Raw genomic sequence first — 13,818 nt, 5'->3', positions numbered from 1 at the left:
TGATTGGTGGAAAGAACCCATGCGCAGTATTGATTGGTCAGCAGACGACATGTGTCCGAGATATGAGGGTGGGGCATTCATCGAGTTTGGCGCGAAAAAGACAAGAGGGAAGTCGGTGGGAGGAGACAAAATAAAAAAAATAAAAACTAAATCCAAATGGATGAGTTAATTTACTGCAGAAGTTCCTTGGTTCGTTTCTTTGGAATCTCCATGAAAACACGGAATCAGTTATTGAGATCACGCTTCTGGGTTGAGACCGTCATGTGTGTGTAATAAGATAAAAAGGTTTAGTTTTAAGTACAATCTAATATTTTCGGTTTGTTTAAACACCTGCCTCGCAGTACATAACCATGGTAATAGATCATGTTGCCCTTTATTTAAATTATTTTGCTGAACTTGTAAGATAGCCAAGAGCGTTCTTCACATCCGGATATTCCATTACTATTTATAGAGCGAAGGAACGTTTTAAAATTCTTTCATAACTTCTCTTAATGGTTGACGTGTGGCTGACTCCTGGCATGGAACCTGCCCCCTATTGGATAAACGGTTTGGATTGGCCCAACCCAGGACTGCCAATCTAAAGGGAAGCCGGAAGAACAGGAGAAACTCGCAGCTTCGACACTTTTTGGGCTTATCCCTCTTCTGCCACAGTACCAAACAATAGCTTATAAAGTTGAATACGTTAATGCCATTAGTTAAGAACTTTACAAACCAATATAAAGCACTCTCCACGTTCCTAGGCCTTCATTAATTCTAACAATGTCATTTATAATATAGCAATATTTGGAAGAGTTTGATAGTAATATGCATGATGTGTATATCAGAATAAAAAAATATTTGTTTTACATGATGCAAGAGCTATATCCTGACCTAGACAAGGGATTAAAAGAAACCGGCTGCAAAAGTCATGTCAGGAAGGCTGTTTTTATTTTAAAAACACAAATATGCATTTTAAAAAGCAATCATACATTTCATTTCGTACAATTTGTTAAAAAAATAAAGTGCACATTTTGGGACGGCCGTCCAATCAATTTTTAAAGCAAGTGAAGAAGTTAGTGGTGAAAGCAGCCCTACCTGACCAGCTCCAAGCCCTCAAACTAAACCCTAACACTAAGCCCTAACTTTGAACTCTGACCCAAGATTGGAAGAGGTGGTGTCCTCCACACACAGACAGGTGGAGGAGAGAGAATAGATTGGAAGAGGTGGTGTCCTCCACACACAGACAGGTGGAGGAGAGAGAATAGATTGGAAGAGGTGGTGTCCTCCACACACAGACAGGTGGAGGAGAGAGAATAGATTGGAAGAGGTGGTGTCCTCCACACACAGACAGGTGGAGGAGAGAGAATAGATTGGAAGAGGTGGTGTCCTCCACACACAGACAGGTGGAGGAGAGAGAATAGATTGGAAGAGGTGGTGTCCTCCACACACAGACAGGTGTGTGCGCATGGAAGAGATGATTCTGCAGTCCAACGATGACTCCAGCTGGCTCTTCACTCGTTGGTCCTTCTGAAATGTTGCCCAAGAAAAATACAAAGATGTTTGCATAAGGTTAGTTACTTTAGCACAACAGGCCTTGCTTTATCAATTGAGTTTTCCAACTGTAATTAATAGAACTCAGTGGAGGACTGACCTGAAGAAGCTCCAGGATGATCAGATGAATCCTGTGAGGAGACTGGCAAGAAGGACGTCAGGATACAGGGAGGCCGCGGCTCAAGGATGTCTCCCCCACACCAAACTCAGGATCTCCACAGCGTCTTAGAACCAAGGTTATTTAACAGTCATTTGCCCGTTTATCCAAAGAGACATGAATCCAGATGCATGTTATTCAGGAGCAGGGGGGGGGGGGGTTAGGACATCTTCCTCAAGGATCACGGTCTGAGGACTTTGGGATTGAATCATGACCTTGGCCTGCCCTGCAAAACCCCACGTGTTCAGTTTATGCAAACTTGCAAGGACTTCATGGTCCTTCAGATTCCCCTACCAGATACAGCTCCTGCATCAGCTCTCGTCACCACCCTGGTCTGGTAAAGCAGTGGTCGACTGGTCTGGTAACACAGCTGTAGATTGGCTGGTCTGGCAACAGTGGTAGTTGGTGAACATCTAGTTAGGGCACACACACGAGGCTGTTTTTATTTTAAAAACACAAATATGCATTTTAAAAAGCAATCATACATTTCATTTCGTACAATTTCTGTTAAAAAAAATAAAGTGCACATTTTGGGACGGCCGTCCAAACAATTTTTAAAGCAAGTGAAGAAGTTAGTGGTGAAAGCAGCCCTACCTGACCAGCTCCAAGCCCTCAAACTAAACCCTAACACTAAGCCCTAACTTTGAACTCTGACCCCCAAGATTGGAAGAGGTGGTGTCCTCCACACACAGACAGGTGGAGGAGAGAGAGAATAGATTGGAAGAGGTGGTGTCCTCCACACACAGACAGGTGGAGGAGGTGGTGTCCTCCACACACAGACAGGTGGAGGAGAGAGAATAGATTGGAAGAGGTGGTGTCCTCCACACACAGACAGGTGGAGGAGAGAGAATAGATTGGAAGAGGTGGTGTCCTCCACACACAGACAGGTGGAGGAGAGAGAATAGATTGGAAGAGGTGGTGTCCTCCACACACAGAGGTGGAGGAGAGAGAATAGATTGGAAGAGGTGGTGTCCTCCACACACAGACAGGTGGAGGAGAGAGAATAGATTGGAAGAGGTGGTGTCCTCCACACACAGAGGTGGAGGAGAGAGAATAGATTGGAAGAGGTGGTGTCCTCCACACACAGACAGGTGGAGGAGAGAGAGAATAGATTGGAAGAGGTGGTGTCCTCCACACACAGACAGGTGGAGGAGAGAATAGATTGGAAGAGGTGGTGTCCTCCACACACAGAGGTGGAGGAGAGAGAATAGATTGGAAGAGGTGGTGTCCTCCACACACAGAGGTGGAGGAGAGAGAATAGATTGGAAGAGGTGGTGTCCTCCACACACAGACAGGTGGAGGAGAGAGAATAGATTGGAAGAGGTGGTGTCCTCCACACACAGACAGGTGGAGGAGAGAGAATAGATTGGAAGAGGTGGTGTCCTCCACACACAGACAGGTGGAGGAGAGAGAATAGATTGGAAGAGGTGGTGTCCTCCACACACAGAGGTGGAGGAGAGAGAATAGATTGGAAGAGGTGGTGTCCTCCACACACAGACAGGTGGAGGAGAGAGAGAATAGATTGGAAGAGGTGGTGTCCTCCACACACAGACAGGTGGAGGAGAGAGAATAGATTGGAAGAGGTGGTGTCCTCCACACACAGAGGTGGAGGAGAGAGAATAGATTGGAAGAGGTGGTGTCCTCCACACACAGACAGGTGTGTGCGCATGGAAGAGATGATTCTGCAGTCCAACGATGACTCCAGCTGGCTCTTCACTCGTTGGTCCTTCTGAAATGTTGCCCAAGAAAAATACAAAGATGTTTGCATAAGGTTAGTTACTTTAGCACAACAGGCCTTGCTTTATCAATTGAGTTTTCCAACTGTAATTAATAGAACTCAGTGGAGGACTGACCTGAAGAAGCTCCAGGATGATCAGATGAATCCTGTGAGGAGACTGGCAAGAAGGACGTCAGGATACAGGGAGGCCGCGGCTCAAGGATGTCTCCCCACACCAAACTCAGGATCTCCACAGCGTCTTAGAACCAAGGTTATTTAACAGTCATTTGCCCGTTTATCCAAAGAGACATGAATCCAGATGCATGTTATTCAGGAGCAGGGGGGGGGGGGGTTAGGACATCTTCCTCAAGGATCACGGTCTGAGGACTTTGGGATTGAATCATGACCTTGGCCTGCCCTGCAAAACCCCACGTGTTCAGTTTATGCAAACTTGCAAGGACTTCATGGTCCTTCAGATTCCCCTACCAGATACAGCTCCTGCATCAGCTCTCGTCACCACCCTGGTCTGGTAAAGCAGTGGTCGACTGGTCTGGTAACACAGCTGTAGATTGGCTGGTCTGGCAACAGTGGTAGTTGGTGAACATCTAGTTAGGGCACACACACGAGGCTGTTTTTATTTTAAAAACACAAATATGCATTTTAAAAAGCAATCATACATTTCATTTCGTACAATTTGTTAAAAAAATAAAGTGCACATTTTGGGACGGCCGTCCAATCAATTTTTAAAGCAAGTGAAGAAGTTAGTGGTGAAAGCAGCCCTACCTGACCAGCTCCAAGCCCTCAAACTAAACCCTAACACTAAGCCCTAACTTTGAACTCTGACCCCCAAGATTGGAAGAGGTGGTGTCCTCCACACACAGACAGGTGGAGGAGAGAGAATAGATTGGAAGAGGTGGTGTCCTCCACACACAGACAGGTGGAGGAGAGAGAATAGATTGGAAGAGGTGGTGTCCTCCACACACAGACAGGTGGAGGAGAGAGAATAGATTGGAAGAGGTGGTGTCCTCCACACACAGACAGGTGGAGGAGAGAGAATAGATTGGAAGAGGTGGTGTCCTCCACACACAGACAGGTGTGTGCGCATGGAAGAGATGATTCTGCAGTCCAACGATGACTCCAGCTGGCTCTTCACTCGTTGGTCCTTCTGAAATGTTGCCCAAGAAAAATACAAAGATGTTTGCATAAGGTTAGTTACTTTAGCACAACAGGCCTTGCTTTATCAATTGAGTTTTCCAACTGTAATTAATAGAACTCAGTGGAGGACTGACCTGAAGAAGCTCCAGGATGATCAGATGAATCCTGTGAGGAGACTGGCAAGAAGGACGTCAGGATACAGGGAGGCCGCGGCTCAAGGATGTCTCCCCCACACCAAACTCAGGATCTCCACAGCGTCTTAGAACCAAGGTTATTTAACAGTCATTTGCCCGTTTATCCAAAGAGACATGAATCCAGATGCATGTTATTCAGGAGCAGGGGGGGGGGGGTTAGGACATCTTCCTCAAGGATCACGGTCTGAGGACTTTGGGATTGAATCATGACCTTGGCCTGCCCTGCAAAACCCCACGTGTTCAGTTTATGCAAACTTGCAAGGACTTCATGGTCCTTCAGATTCCCCTACCAGATACAGCTCCTGCATCAGCTCTCGTCACCACCCTGGTCTGGTAAAGCAGTGGTCGACTGGTCTGGTAACACAGCTGTAGATTGGCTGGTCTGGCAACAGTGGTAGTTGGTGAACATCTAGTTAGGGCACACACACGAGGCTGTTTTTATTTTAAAAACACAAATATGCATTTTAAAAAGCAATCATACATTTCATTTCGTACAATTTCTGTTAAAAAAAATAAAGTGCACATTTTGGGACGGCCGTCCAAACAATTTTTAAAGCAAGTGAAGAAGTTAGTGGTGAAAGCAGCCCTACCTGACCAGCTCCAAGCCCTCAAACTAAACCCTAACACTAAGCCCTAACTTTGAACTCTGACCCCCAAGATTGGAAGAGGTGGTGTCCTCCACACACAGACAGGTGGAGGAGAGAGAGAATAGATTGGAAGAGGTGGTGTCCTCCACACACAGACAGGTGGAGGAGGTGGTGTCCTCCACACACAGACAGGTGGAGGAGAGAGAATAGATTGGAAGAGGTGGTGTCCTCCACACACAGACAGGTGGAGGAGAGAGAATAGATTGGAAGAGGTGGTGTCCTCCACACACAGACAGGTGGAGGAGAGAGAATAGATTGGAAGAGGTGGTGTCCTCCACACACAGAGGTGGAGGAGAGAGAATAGATTGGAAGAGGTGGTGTCCTCCACACACAGACAGGTGGAGGAGAGAGAATAGATTGGAAGAGGTGGTGTCCTCCACACACAGAGGTGGAGGAGAGAGAATAGATTGGAAGAGGTGGTGTCCTCCACACACAGACAGGTGGAGGAGAGAGAGAATAGATTGGAAGAGGTGGTGTCCTCCACACACAGACAGGTGGAGGAGAGAATAGATTGGAAGAGGTGGTGTCCTCCACACACAGAGGTGGAGGAGAGAGAATAGATTGGAAGAGGTGGTGTCCTCCACACACAGAGGTGGAGGAGAGAGAATAGATTGGAAGAGGTGGTGTCCTCCACACACAGACAGGTGGAGGAGAGAGAATAGATTGGAAGAGGTGGTGTCCTCCACACACAGACAGGTGGAGGAGAGAGAATAGATTGGAAGAGGTGGTGTCCTCCACACACAGACAGGTGGAGGAGAGAGAATAGATTGGAAGAGGTGGTGTCCTCCACACACAGAGGTGGAGGAGAGAGAATAGATTGGAAGAGGTGGTGTCCTCCACACACAGACAGGTGGAGGAGAGAGAGAATAGATTGGAAGAGGTGGTGTCCTCCACACACAGACAGGTGGAGGAGAGAGAATAGATTGGAAGAGGTGGTGTCCTCCACACACAGAGGTGGAGGAGAGAGAATAGATTGGAAGAGGTGGTGTCCTCCACACACAGACAGGTGTGTGCGCATGGAAGAGATGATTCTGCAGTCCAACGATGACTCCAGCTGGCTCTTCACTCGTTGGTCCTTCTGAAATGTTGCCCAAGAAAAATACAAAGATGTTTGCATAAGGTTAGTTACTTTAGCACAACAGGCCTTGCTTTATCAATTGAGTTTTCCAACTGTAATTAATAGAACTCAGTGGAGGACTGACCTGAAGAAGCTCCAGGATGATCAGATGAATCCTGTGAGGAGACTGGCAAGAAGGACGTCAGGATACAGGGAGGCCGCGGCTCAAGGATGTCTCCCCCACACCAAACTCAGGATCTCCACAGCGTTAGGACATCTTCCTCAAGGATCACGGTCTGAGGACTTTCTTGGCCTGCCCTGCAAAACCCCACCGTGTTCAGTTTATGCAAACTTGCAAGGACTTCATGGTCCTCCTTCAGATTCCCCTACCAGATACAGCTCCTGCATCAGCTCTCGTCACCACCCTGGTCTGGTAACACAGCTGGTCTGGCAACAGTGGTAGTTGGTGAACATCTAGTTAGGTCACACTCACACTAGGCTGTTTGCCTGTCCGGTGCTGCAGGAAGATTCAGCACGATTCCCCCCCTCCCCACTCTGGCCCGTGGTCACACTGCTCCCAAAGGCCGTGGCCCGAGCACGATTGCTCCTTCATACATACATCATCACGTCGTAATACGATAAATACCTCATCACCTTCAAGTCTCCTCGCCCCCATAAGAACAATGGAGAAAAATAACGTGAATGCTGTCGTCGGCCCAAATTTCAAGTAAACACTAGACTTCACTATCGCACCAACGTAAACCCACTCGTGAACCGCTTGCCGCCATTGTTTAAAATGATTGTTGTGGGGAAGAAGGGCATGGACCTATAAAGAAAGAAGGGTCGCGCAAGGACTACGTCATCAAGCTCACGTTGCGTATCCGCGCGTGTCATCTCATTAGCATCTGCACTTTGGCCACGGCACACCTCTCCAAAGTGTGCCGTCGCCAAGGGGCTGTTTCGTGCTGGAATACGGATGGCGTGGTCACACTAGCCAAACGTTCTAGACTTTAGTATGCAAATGAGCTCAGGCACGGGGCCGTGGCCCTAGTGGGATTGGCCCCTAAGAAACCCAACCCAGGAACACAACCCTCTACAGTTTGCCTTCTAGTACACTATTCAGTTTATAGAATCGTTCAGAATTCATTCCTCTAGATGGACCCAACACATCTTTAAAACACCTGGTCCTTTAGTGAAGTAATGCACAGGAACCCAACACACCATTAGGCCATCCTCGTCCCAACAACGCCTCCAACGTGGCTCCTCCAACCAATATGAGCAATCATTTATCAGCACTAGTCAGACCTCATTTGTCCTATTTCACTAAACGTTGACCAACGATTGGTTTTTACCTCCAAGATGTTACTGGTCCATCGCAGTCCTCCCATCAGATCCTAGTGGTCATCAGCTCCATCTAGCCACAACAAACAAACAGGCCTCCTCAGCAGTCACTTTCCATAATGTGTTAGTACAACTTTAAAGCTTATGAGAGTATAGCAGACTATAGCTTTCCTATTAAGGAAATCTCAGTAAATAATCCTGCTGACCCACACCTTAAATGACCCCGCAACTCTTCTCTACATATGCTCCAAGTGACGTCAGCAGTGACCGGTTGAATACTAGTAGATTACTCACTAGTGGATACTCATACCAGGGTCCAGAGGGACCTTCTCCAGGCTCCTCCTTCAGCGCGGCTCCTCCGTTAGCTCACCACCACCTGGTACCAAACACAACAGGAGTTTGAACCAACGTCTGGCACCAAAGCGTGCTACTAAGGGACCTGGTCAAGACAAAACCGGGGACGCAAAAGCTGCATACTTTCAGCATGTGGTGGATCATTGTAAAGGGGAAGCCGATAACTTTATTATAGAAAAGACTGTTTACATTTGTAATTTACCCATTGCAATGTACTTACTAGTAGTGGCAGGAAAAGTGTACCCTCGGGTCCAGCATCAGCCTCTGGTCCTCTCTGACATTGGACAGGATCAAGACAGCAAGCACGGGAGTCTGCACCTACTGCAAACATGAAACCTCCATCCATTCAAATAAGACTTCATGGTTCCAACACACATCCACCCATCACAGTAGAGCAGAGAGCAAAGAAAGAAGGGTCGCGCAAGGACTACGTCATCCAGCTCACGTTGCGTATCCGCGCGTGTCATCTCATTAGCATCTGCACTTTGGCCACGGCACACCTCTCCAAAGGGTGCCGTCGCCAAGGGGCTGTTTCGTGCTGGAATACGGATGGCGTGGTCACACTAGCCAAATGCTCTAGACTTTAGTATGCAAATGAGCTCAGGCACGGGGCCGTGGCCCTAGTGGGATTGGCCCCTAAGAAACCCAACCCAGGAACACAACCCTCTACAGTTTGCCTTCTAGTACACTATTCAGTTTATAGAATCGTTCAGAATTCATTCCTCTAGATGGACCCAACACATCTTTAAAACACCTGGTCCTTTAGTGAAGTAATGCACAGGAACCCAACACACCATTAGGCCATCCTCGTCCCAACAACGCCTCCAACGTGGCTCCTCCAACCAATATGAGCAATCATTTATCAGCACTAGTCAGACCTCATTTGTCCTATTTCACTAAACGTTGACCAACGATTGGTTTTTACCTCCAAGATGTTACTGGTCCATCGCAGTCCTCCCATCAGATCCTAGTGGTCATCAGCTCCATCTAGCCACAACAAACAAACAGGCCTCCTCAGCAGTCACTTTCCATAATGTGTTAGTACAACTTTAAAGCTTATGAGAGTATAGCAGACTATAGCTTTCCTATTAAGGAAATCTCAGTAAATAATCCTGCTGACCCACACCTTAAATGACCCCGCAACTCTTCTCTACATATGCTCCAAGTGACGTCAGCAGTGACCGGTTGAATACTAGTAGATTACTCACTAGTGGATACTCATACCAGGGTCCAGAGGGACCTTCTCCAGGCTCCTCCTTCAGCGCGGCTCCTCCGTTAGCTCACCACCACCTGGTACCAAACACAACAGGAGTTTGAACCAACGTCTGGCACCAAAGCGTGCTACTAAGGGACCTGGTCAAGACAAAACCGGGGACGCAAAAGCTGCATACTTTCAGCATGTGGTGGATCATTGTAAAGGGGAAGCCGATAACTTTATTATAGAAAAGACTGTTTACATTTGTAATTTACCCATTGCAATGTACTTACTAGTAGTGGCAGGAAAAGTGTACCCTCGGGTCCAGCATCAGCCTCTGGTCCTCTCTGACATTGGACAGGATCAAGACAGCAAGCACGGGAGTCTGCACCTACTGCAAACATGAAACCTCCATCCATTCAAATAAGACTTCATGGTTCCAACACACATCCACCCATCACAGTAGAGCAGAGAGCAAAGAAAGAAGGGTCGCGCAAGGACTACGTCATCCAGCTCACGTTGCGTATCCGCGCGTGTCATCTCATTAGCATCTGCACTTTGGCCACGGCACACCTCTCCAAAGGGTGCCGTCGCCAAGGGGCTGTTTCGTGCTGGAATACGGATGGCGTGGTCACACTAGCCAAATGCTCTAGACTTTAGTATGCAAATGAGCTCAGGCACGGGGCCGTGGCCCTAGTGGGATTGGCCCCTAAGAAACCCAACCCAGGAACACAACCCTCTACAGTTTGCCTTCTAGTACACTATTCAGTTTATAGAATCGTTCAGAATTCATTCCTCTAGATGGACCCAACACATCTTTAAAACACCTGGTCCTTTAGTGAAGTAATGCACAGGAACCCAACACACCATTAGGCCATCCTCGTCCCAACAACGCCTCCAACGTGGCTCCTCCAACCAATATGAGCAATCATTTATCAGCACTAGTCAGACCTCATTTGTCCTATTTCACTAAACGTTGACCAACGATTGGTTTTTACCTCCAAGATGTTACTGGTCCATCGCAGTCCTCCCATCAGATCCTAGTGGTCATCAGCTCCATCTAGCCACAACAAACAAACAGGCCTCCTCAGCAGTCACTTTCCATAATGTGTTAGTACAACTTTAAAGCTTATGAGAGTATAGCAGACTATAGCTTTCCTATTAAGGAAATCTCAGTAAATAATCCTGCTGACCCACACCTTAAATGACCCCGCGACTCTTCTCTACATATGCTCCAAGTGACGTCAGCAGTGACCGGTTGAATACTAGTAGATTACTCACTAGTGGATACTCATACCAGGGTCCGGAGGGACCTTCTCCAGGCTCCTCCTTCAGCACGGCTCCTCCGTTAGCTCACCACCACCTGGTACCAAACACAACAGGAGTTTGAACCAACGTCTGGCACCAAAGCGTGCTACTAAGGGACCTGGTCAAGACAAAACCGGGGACGCAAAAGCTGCATACTTTCAGCATGTGGTGGATCATTGTAAAGGGGAAGCCGATAACTTTATTATAGAAAGGACTGTTTACAAATTGACATTTGTAATTTACCCATTGCAATGTACTTACTAGTAGTGGCAGGAAAAGTGTACCCTCGGGTCCAGCATCAGCCTCTGGTCCTCCCTGACATCTTGGGCATTGGACAGGATCAAGACAGCAAGCACGGCAGTCTGCACCTACTGCAAACATGAAACCTCCATCCATTCAAATAAGACTTCATGGTTCCAACACACATCCACCCATCACAGTAGAGCAGAGACGGGAGGTGATGGGGTAATTTAAACGTTTTCCTATAAAATAAATATAAGCCTCCCGTCCTGCGTTTACCTTTAGCAAGCCTCTTAAGTCACTTGTAGCAGACATCTTGTGAGACAAACGACATTTTTACAGTACTACTCTATATTTAGATAGGTAAACCTATCCAAGTTCTATGTTAAATTAGTTAAGAACCAACTTCTGATTGCCCTGATATTTAGAATTGACATAAGGTGAAGATGTACCAAAGAGGACAAGCAGGAGTAACAGTAGAGTAGTAAAATTATACTCAAGCCATGTCCAGGTGCTGGGTTGTGGTAAATCTAGCCACCAAACAGCTCTCTCCAGGACGGAAATGCCAAATTGTTGCCGCTCGAAAATATTTTGCAGCCTTCAACCGAAATATTTACGCAAGTAGAAGGCAGCTGGAGTTGGTCTGCTAGCTCAAAGTACCGCTCTAGTGTCCACAATTGCAGGACAATGCAAATTAATTTGTGCGTCAGGTTTTAGAGAACGTCTCCCTGAGGAGGCACAGTATTTAGGTCAGCTTATGACTGATGGCTACACGAGTACTTTAGCTAGTGAACGTTAGAAAAATACCCCTGCAATGTAGTTAATGCCACAAGGTTCTGCAAAGGCCGATCTTGTGTGACCTCAGATGAATCACCATCCAGCTAACTCCCAAATCAATGCAAACTCCAGCCATCGGACCACATCGAGGGACCGTTTGGGCCTGAAGACAAGCATACATGGAACAAACTCGATCCATCTTCTAACTACCATCCTAAGCAGGAATCCTTACATCGCAGTAGTAACCAAACCAGCAATAAGGAAAATAACCAGCACCTCACCTTGAGCTGAATGGAAGATCCTGTAGTCCTTCAAGCTTCTCATTGTGAACACATCCAACAGACTTACCTTGAGTTGATCTAGTACTTTGCTGCTGTTGGTTTTTATTACAGTCACACATTTCAATGCCTAAGCAGTAAACACCCAGATATATTTAACATATACATAGGCTAAGAGAAAGGAGTGAGGGAAGTCTATGTGGGCTTAAAAGGAAATACTTTACACCCAGAAACACAGCCTTGACATGCCTAAGCTGAATGTCTTATCCATTTTGTCCACTTTGCTGAACTCATCATCACACGAGTGTCTTCCTGATGGGTGTGTGGTCGGTATGAGTAGAGATGCATGCTGGGATACGGTGCCGTCTGAAATCTGCAGATCTGTAGACGTGCCCCCTCAGGAGATGAAGTGTTCACGAGGCCGTTGTAGCCTCAGTTACATGAACTGGCATGTCCTTCGAGACAGAGACTTGGACCCCAATGAGAAACACCTTGAGAAAGATCTGGTTTACCTCTCTTGGCAACTAAACTACAACCCGAGTTTTCCCCTAGAGAACCATGCAACACGTAGCAATATTCCCCTCCATGAATCTGAAAGCACCAGTGAGGGTTTCTCTACTTCCTCAGCTGAAGGAGTAGTTTAAAAATAACCGGGTTCAGATAATTTGATTCATGGGGACCCATCTCCCAGGTCAAGTCAAAGGGGTTTACTGAAATCCAATCTTCCTGGAGTGTGTTGAGCTGGAATAAAAGCCAGCTGTTGGATTGGTCCAGCTCATGAGGTCTTCTGGATTGCTCCAGTAGACATGACCTCCATTCCCTTTTTTGTGTAAGTTCTTAAACAATCCAGAACCATCCGTCAAAATAATAGACCTGCCTCAAAACCACGACATACCAATCAAGTCAAACTTTTAGGGAAAAAAAAAAGTTGAGGAAAGTAACCACGTCAACCCTCTCCTCACAAGCAAATTTCACGTGCATCTCATGTAAATTACACCTATGTCGCGTTAAAAAGCACAGCCCCACCTTTGCCAGGGTCACATTTAGGACCCAAACCAAGCAGAGCTATGTAGCACCCTATACCAGGTCAAACACTGGTCACATGGAGCACCCTATACCAGGTCAAACACTGGTCACATGCATCCTATACCAGGTCAAACACTGGTCACATGCATCCTATACCAGGTCAAACACTGGTCACATGGAGCACCCTATACCAGGTCAAACACTGGTCACATGCATCCTATACCAGGTCAAACACTGGTCACATGGAGCACCCTATACCAGGTCAAACACTGGTCACATGCAGCACCCTATACCAGGTCAAACACTGGTCACATGCAGCACCCTATACCAGGTCAAACACTGGTCACATGGAGCACCCTATACCAGGTCAAACACTGGTCACATGGAGCACCCTATACCAGGTCAAACACTGGTCACATTCAGCACCCTATACCAGGTCAAACACTGGTCACATGGAGCACCCCATACCAGGTCAAACACTGGTCACATGGAGCACCCCATACCAGGTCAAACACTGGTCACATGGAGCACCCCATACCAGGTCAAACACTGGTCACATGCAGCACCCTATACCAGGTCAAACACTGGTCACATGCAGCACCCTATACCAGGTCAAACACTGGTCACATGGACCACCCTATACCAGGTCAAACACTGGTCACATGGACCACCCTATACCAGGTCAAACACTGGTCACATGGACCACCCTATACCAGGTCAAACACTGGTCACATGGACCACCCTATACCAGGTCAAACACTGGTCACATGGAGCACCCTATACCAGGTCAAACACTGGTCACATGGAGCACCCTATACCAGGTCAAACACTGGTCACATGGA

At 47.2% G+C, this 13,818-nt stretch overlaps 3 long non-coding RNA genes across 5 annotated transcripts; all 3 read right to left on the bottom strand.

Moving 5' to 3' along the window:
• Positions 1–1,370: 1,370 nt before the first annotated feature.
• LOC132474018 (uncharacterized) lies at positions 1,371–2,388 on the bottom strand. The gene is made up of 3 exons (XR_009529545.1): positions 1,982–2,388; positions 1,631–1,754; positions 1,371–1,506 (listed from the first exon to the last, which is right to left on the bottom strand). It is a non-coding gene; the product is annotated as an uncharacterized LOC132474018 (long non-coding RNA).
• A 927-nt stretch (positions 2,389–3,315) lies between these two features.
• Positions 3,316–4,299, bottom strand: LOC132474012 (uncharacterized). The gene is made up of 3 exons (XR_009529544.1): positions 3,891–4,299; positions 3,541–3,663; positions 3,316–3,416 (listed from the first exon to the last, which is right to left on the bottom strand). It is a non-coding gene; the product is annotated as an uncharacterized LOC132474012 (long non-coding RNA).
• A 126-nt stretch (positions 4,300–4,425) lies between these two features.
• LOC132474669 (uncharacterized) lies at positions 4,426–13,076 on the bottom strand. 3 transcript variants are annotated; one of them, XR_009529699.1, is made up of 11 exons: positions 10,917–13,076; positions 10,629–10,710; positions 10,346–10,407; positions 9,641–9,741; positions 9,361–9,442; positions 9,078–9,139; positions 8,373–8,473; positions 8,093–8,174; positions 7,810–7,871; positions 4,694–4,817; positions 4,426–4,569 (listed from the first exon to the last, which is right to left on the bottom strand). It is a non-coding gene; the product is annotated as an uncharacterized LOC132474669 (long non-coding RNA). The 3 variants fall into 3 exon arrangements; XR_009529701.1 differs by having other exon boundaries at positions 10,940–13,076; XR_009529697.1 differs by having other exon boundaries at positions 10,346–10,710.
• Between the last annotated feature and the right edge of the window lie 742 nt (positions 13,077–13,818).

The sequence above is a fragment of the Gadus macrocephalus genome, chromosome 2 (assembly GCF_031168955.1).
Source record: "Gadus macrocephalus chromosome 2, ASM3116895v1".
Classification (NCBI taxonomy): Eukaryota; Metazoa; Chordata; class Actinopteri; order Gadiformes; family Gadidae; genus Gadus; species Gadus macrocephalus.
Note: the sequence above shows the minus strand (reverse complement) of the source record. Positions and strands in the feature narration are given on the sequence as shown.